We start from the raw sequence: 6,956 nt of genomic DNA, 5'->3' as shown, positions 1-6,956 counted from the left end.
AACCATCGATAAGGAAATGTTGGCAGTTTTCTCAAAAAATGCTTGAATTCAAGAAGTTTTACATTTGCGTGGTTTTTTTTGAGTTGCAAAATCCACTTGAACATAACGCTGCTTTTTTCGAAGTTTCTCAAGAACCATTCGAACCACAGAATTCGTCTTGACATCGTTAGATAGAGAATTGAATTGAAGGGGCATGACCCCCGTGACCCCCCCCCTGGATCCGCCCTTGGTTGTAGCTCGGGGCCAAATCGGGAGAATACGGTGGATGGGGCAGCAGTCCGTAGCCCAATTGACCCTTGATACGGCGGAGGTGTGTCTCACACCTCCGCCGGTGCGTTATCATGGTGGAAGAGCACTTTTTATTCGCCAAATGGGGCAGTTTTGTCTGCAATTCGACGTCGAATTGGCCCAATAATTCAGCATAGTAAAGCCCTGTGATCGTTTTGCCCTTCTCCATGTCGTCGATGTAGATCAGACCTTTTCGACCTATAGGATCGTCATCGCCTTCTTCGGAGCACGTTCGTCGAGAAAAGTCCACTGTTTCGACTGTTTCTTGGTTTGGTGTGTACTAATGGATAGATTGACAGTCACGAAACGACGCAGAAACTCCTTTAGATTGCGCTTAAACAGCGTCCAACACTGCTTTGAAGTGGTGTCACGGTTTCGCTTGTTGTGCGGAGTGAGCAAACGCAGCACTGCGCAGCACTCATCGCACAGTAGACAGTAAGCCTGTAACACTGTGTTGAGTTGTGCTTTCGAGTTGTTGCCGCTCTCTAAGTTGACAATAACTCATCAACCGACGAGTTATAACTCATTTATTTAAGTGGATTATAGCTTTACGAGACCCGAGACTGAAAAATGTCAATGAAAAAATGTCAGCAAATTTTTAACTCGTAATTGAAGTAACGTTTTAACAGCAGCGGAACTGAATTACTGCGCCGGTGCGTTCAGGTGGCGCACCAAGCCATTTGCGCAGCAGTGCGCTAGTTCGTTAAAATTAACTGAGCTACATAGGCCTATCGCACAGACTTATGCCCAGAATTTCATGCAGGAAATGACTCACGCAGTGTTTTAAGATTTTTCTGAAATCCGCAGACGCCCGCTTCCACACGTGGTCAAAACAAAACTACGATTCCGATTCGGCTGAAATTTTGACAGTAGCCGTCTACGAGAATGTACTGCACGATAGTAAATTTCTCTTGGGATAGTCGCGACATTGGGCGGCGAGGCTAAGTACTTATCGAACGGCCCTCGTATACCTGCCTGCGTATATATGCCCTACTGAAAATATTTAGCTCGTTAAATAAAAATGCAATAAAACTTACATAATACACAGCTACAATAGTTATTGAAAATGTCATTTCCTAACGTAAAAATTGCAACAACTGCAACTTATCAACAATCTCATTCAAAAGGAGAGGTTGCGTGCTTCAATATTTTATAAGTAGATCAGAAAAACTGCAAACGCACATGTGAACTATTTTTTTACCTGCAAAGTAATAAAACTAGAACTAAAGCGCTACCGAGATCACACACAAACGACCCTTGAAGTACAAATATATATCCGAAAAAAGTATATTGCAAAGAAAAAACTGTGGAAAACCGTTGTTTATTTATGAGCTGTTTTTTCTTCGTAGAAAATGGATCAGAGCATAAGCCAAAGAAGAGAATAACGATCGTGATTGCAGACGACGACCCTTCTAGAGATTCGTCGTAAATCCGCAATCACTAAAACAAAATTAATAAAACAACTGATCCATATGTACCTACTGCTTGTTCATGAATGCAAACTACATAATGATGTACAGAGGTATGTAGAAGTCACAAGTTTTCTCAATGGCAGTTTTTTAATAACACGGATTAAATATTCTTTAATAAATAAACTTTAATGCTCAACATGGTATTATCAGTAATTTTATTGTGATCACGATGTCGTTTTCTTGATTGATTAATAGAAAATTGAGAAACCTTATGAATATTTAAAAGAATTGCGAGTTTATACCCAGGACAGAAAACAGTTTTTCATCCACCTGTTACGTGAAATGGAGCTTTTAAATAATCTAGGAAAGCATGAAAATATCACATTAAATATGCCGTAGGATAAACATGCAATAAAGGCATCTATAATATAAGTTAACGTTAATGCAAAACTGCCATTAATTGATGCAAATTTAGGGATTGCACTTTAGAAACAAGATACACTCATACATAAAATAACGACGATAATGGTTACATGTACATACAGAAGCAACTAAAAGATATTATTGAGTAACCGAATATTTCTATCATTTCTACCAAAATCAACTAACAATTGGAAATACTTATCAGATATGCTTTCACTAAAGAAAATAGAATTAATTGTACAGTATTACATTAAAATATGCAAGGTTTTTAAAAATATTACTACAAACAGAAATTAATATGTAAATATTTATAACCCATCCTAAATGTTTAATGTCAAGTGAATTCAACTGTATCCCCTTATTAAATTGTCGTATGATTTATTTCCTAATAGTTACTAGGAAATGTGAAATCTCTTAATTTGAACGATTTTGAATAAATCATAAAGGTATCAGTTTAAAAAGGGCCATATACAGATACAAGTACAAACGTCTCGCATATAGTTAATGTTGTGTTGATATAGATGTTTAGAAGAAAATGTTTGCGGAAAATCAAAGACTTCTACTTTGATTGATAATAATACATAGGTACATACATCCGCATTCCGTGGCAATTTATTTGTCAGGAATCAATCTATCAGTATTTATTACTATTTTTAAGGTCTATCTCAGACGAATGCAAGCATTTTAACTAAGAAAATGCCCACAATACTATTAATATTTCCGCCTTGAACATTGACCTATCAACCGGAATTTGATAAATCGTCTGGAAAAAATCGTAATAATAAATTATTACAAGCCAGTATAGTTGAGTGTATTTTCAAAGGGCTCAGAAACTACAGTCAACAGTATATATGTTTAGATAACGGTAAATATCCACTAGGCTTTATCGTGATCTGTGTTCAACCTATTTTTTATGTTGAACCACAGCACTGGGCATTCAACAGATACATAATGGTTGTAGGTAGGTACTTTAATATTTCCATTTTATTTATTGAGCTATGTGACTAGAGTTAAGTGTATTATAATATGCTACTAAGGTGGAACCATTTTACTTTAACTTTAAGGATTGTACAATTATGTGATATTTTGTTTTTAATAATGTTTTTTAAATTGAACTTCAAACCAAATAGTATTTTAAATTATTTCTGTAAACTGCCAAAATATATACATAAGTATTAAATTTCGGAATAGCATGCAAATTGGAATTAACCCTCTTAGAATTGTGTAAACCATGTAATTAGATAAGTACGTACTCTGAAACAGATATTTTCCAACGCTATGAGGAAGACTTGTATATAAATACTTTATGGTCAATACATAGGAAAATACCTAGGTAATTGTTTTTAAGTAGCAAACATTCTATTTTGTTCAGTTATTTTCGAATAGTAATAACTTGAAATCCGATTGTTTAATAATGGTAACTCTATTTAATATTGAATCGTTTGTGAATTAGTTGGTCATTAACGAACAGGCAGATGCATAATAGTTAGTAAATAGAGCATATTAGTGCTTTATTTACATCAGCATTCATTCCAATTTTAATTGTACATTCCAACATTCCTTTCTATGTGCAACCGTAAACATTTGGTTTATTAAAATATAAAGTGTTATTACGAGTAGTTTGAAATGTTCCAGGAATATTGGAAGTAAAGGCGACAGGCGGAAATTTATTGCCCACTTCTGTTTGATAGAAACATTTTGGTTTGGTTTGATACAACTCAAATCAACAGTTACTTAAACTTGAAGTTTTTAACATAAAACATATGTTTTGAGCTCTTAAATATTGTAAATAATTAGCCAAACCCGAATTTCAGTTGTTACAATAGAACGTGCGCCTATTGGAAACGGGATTAATTATAGCCGAAAAATGATAAGATTGTTCATAAATTCCATCAGTGGAAACTACTTCTTGCTATACAATCAAACTGTTCTTGATCACTTGTTATATTATCAATTTTATTTTAAATTAGTCAATATGATTGTCTAGATGTGAATAAGCCTTTAAAAATAAAATGATAAAATTAGCCTATTAAGAAAATAAAAGTAGTTGAGTAATTTTTCCATAATAATCATTTGCCAAGAATCTGGCTATTTTCGATTTTTTGAAAAGAAATTTTAAGGGCTATAAAAATGTTAAATGTTCATAACAGCAGCAGCCACAGTTTTTTTTTTTATTTAATGTTGACTGAGATTGAGCGGGTTGATATTTATTGACTATTTGCTTCAATATACACTTCCGAGCTTAAGCACTTCTGCCGATACATCCTCGATTTTAATTAAAGCGCCTTCACCCTGCTACTCATTTATACTCGACATAAATCAATAGAAGTTCTGTTATTTTAAGCCTTCCTGCTTTACACGCTGGACATGGCAAACTTGCAAAAAATTGGTCTAAAATCACATTTGCCTCTAATTGCCATTTAGTGGAACAATTTAACGTACAAACAAGCAAAAAAAATAGATGAAATAATAAGAAAGAAATTGAGATCAACTAAGTGCAGAGACCTAATTTCTAATTGATTAAGTTTTTTGGCATTTGGAAATTGTTTTTAAATAAATATTATTGGCAAGTAGTAATCTGGTCAAAATCACAATTAAATAAATAACGAAGTGCCAACTATCCGAAATTGAAAACGAGCAGCAATTAGACTATAGAAAACGAATTTAGATAATCAACTTCTTTTGCATAAAAATATTTGTAGATACCTTATATAATTAAAGTGGGTTGTACTATTGACATTCCATTTACTCGCTTGTGTACCTTTCTTGGGTTGTTTTCTCAACAGCAGAAATTACATTTATGGAGTATGTGAAATTGTGAACAATGTTTACGGTTCTTTTAAGGCACTTTTTATAATTCATTGTACATACTTTCCTGACTGTGTTTCAATTCCAAATCAAAATCAATTCCTGGGCTTCAGTCATTTATTGTCTATTTATCAATTAAAATACGTTTCGGTGTTTTCCACCATCATCAGTTTCTATGTGTAGCGTTGTTGCTACTTTAAGCCTTGGCATATATTTACGCTACACATAGAAACTGATAATGGTGGAAAACACCGAAACGTATTTTAATTGATAAATAGACAATAAATGACTTTTTATAATGAAAATATCCAAAGGTGTCCAAGGTGTCGAAAGACCTAGATGTATATATGAATCTCTTGCGTCCGTGAAAAGTATCCTCAAGTTTGGTAATTTAAAAATGTGCACTTTATCAGTAGAAATACCAAAATTAGTTTGGCATTCTGTTTAAAATTATGATCGAATTTAAATGAAAAAAAGTACTACTGAAATCTTCCAAATCACCCGGTTTTACTGAAAGATGATATTGCTTCCTAAAAAAATTACTGAAACGGGGTGGTTAACGGAAAGTCATGCCTCTATTTATGATTATTTCGGTTGATTTAGAATAAAACTCTCAAACATTTTGAATCATGGAAACATACAGTATCATTTTCAATTTAATTTTTTTATTATTATTTTCAATAATCAATATGAGATTCAATATTTTTTTAATGAGTGACCCGACTCTCATTGTTACGAAGTCTATAATCAAGAAAGTAGCGAAATAAAAATCCAATAGCACTTTTCAATACCCAAAGCACTGCCAAATGGCTGCTTTTTTAGGATGTGGTCGCATATTAGATTTAAAAAATGTAATGAGGAATATTATATTATGTGCGACGCTGTATCGTGCTTATGATACACCCTGTATATTGTAGGATGAACGGCCTAGGCGTCCCTTTACAAATCAAACTGTTTGAGTCTTTTTTTCCAAATCGATCTGGAAACGGATCGATCTACTACTTTCTCGTTAAATTCCTGTGATGTTCCTGTAAATGTTATGTAGCGCGTATCTTAGAACACTGAATGTTTAGAATTCTATAACTAGGAAGTACGCATGGTACATTATCGATGGTTTTTTGTTGCTTTTCTCTATACCTACTATAAATGAATGTTTGATACTTAAGATAAAATTCAGCAAAGTAGCAAAATAAAATTTCATTAAAATCAAACGGATGTACCTTGAATAATCTAAACTAGTTAGGTATACACTCCAAGCAAAATAAGTGTTGCATTTTAACCCAAAACATTTTATAAATAAATAAAAAACATATCATGTTACTCTCAAAAATGTGGGCTTTAGATGTTTCTGACTTTTTCACATAAAAAATTTACAATTTAGATCAAATTTCCGGCAAAACTAGCGTTAATAATTACTAAACCGAAAAAGCATTAAAAGGAGAAAATTCGCATTCATGTACTAGAATAGCTATTTTAATGTTACAAAACTGGTCTCTGTTCGTGGTTCGGGTTCGGGCAAGGTATGCCAAAAAACATTAATGCTTTGCATCGGCTCATTCCAAAGACAATCCGGGAAAATCGCAGACCAGAAATTTAAAAAAAGGTTTCAGTTCAAAAAAGTTTCAAAACATCCCTCAAAACTTAGTAAGAGCGTAATCATGGATTTCGAGACACCTTGCAAGCGCGTATTTATTAGAAATAATTAAATAAATTTTAATTGGCAGAAAACAAATATCAAAAAAGTGAGTGAAGAAAGCCTACGTACAAAAGGAAATATTGTTTAATACGTATGTAATACACTATATTTTCAACAAACACTATAACAAAAATGAGTTAAATTGTGCGAATTGGAATATAAGTACATAATTGGCATTGTTGAATTTGTTTGCTAATTATTTTTAGCAAACATTTTAATACCTTTAGCAATGATACATTTATAGTGTTTGTAGGAAGGATATTTAGATTTTTCTACCCAGTAATGTATCTAAATCTAACAGCCACAAAAGCATTCCATGTAGCTTCTAG

The 6,956-nt window shown here is 33.2% G+C and overlaps 1 protein-coding gene across 1 annotated transcript in view; it reads left to right on the top strand.

Moving 5' to 3' along the window:
* Positions 1-5,043, top strand: part of LOC109533892 (metabotropic glutamate receptor) — a 50,504-nt gene extending 45,461 nt beyond the window's left edge. Inside the window, exon 11 of the mRNA XM_019899406.2 lies at positions 1,638-5,043. The gene's annotated coding sequence lies outside the window, so the exon portion shown is untranslated. The remainder of the gene's footprint in view (positions 1-1,637) is intronic.
* Positions 5,044-6,956: the final 1,913 nt, after the last annotated feature.

The sequence above is a fragment of the Dendroctonus ponderosae genome, unplaced genomic scaffold (genome assembly GCF_020466585.1).
Source record: "Dendroctonus ponderosae isolate FM_Combo_2020 unplaced genomic scaffold, Dpon_F_20191213v2 Dpon_F_20191213_1, whole genome shotgun sequence".
NCBI classification, from domain to species: Eukaryota; Metazoa; Arthropoda; class Insecta; order Coleoptera; family Curculionidae; genus Dendroctonus; species Dendroctonus ponderosae.
This window is presented reverse-complemented; position numbering and strand designations above follow the sequence as displayed.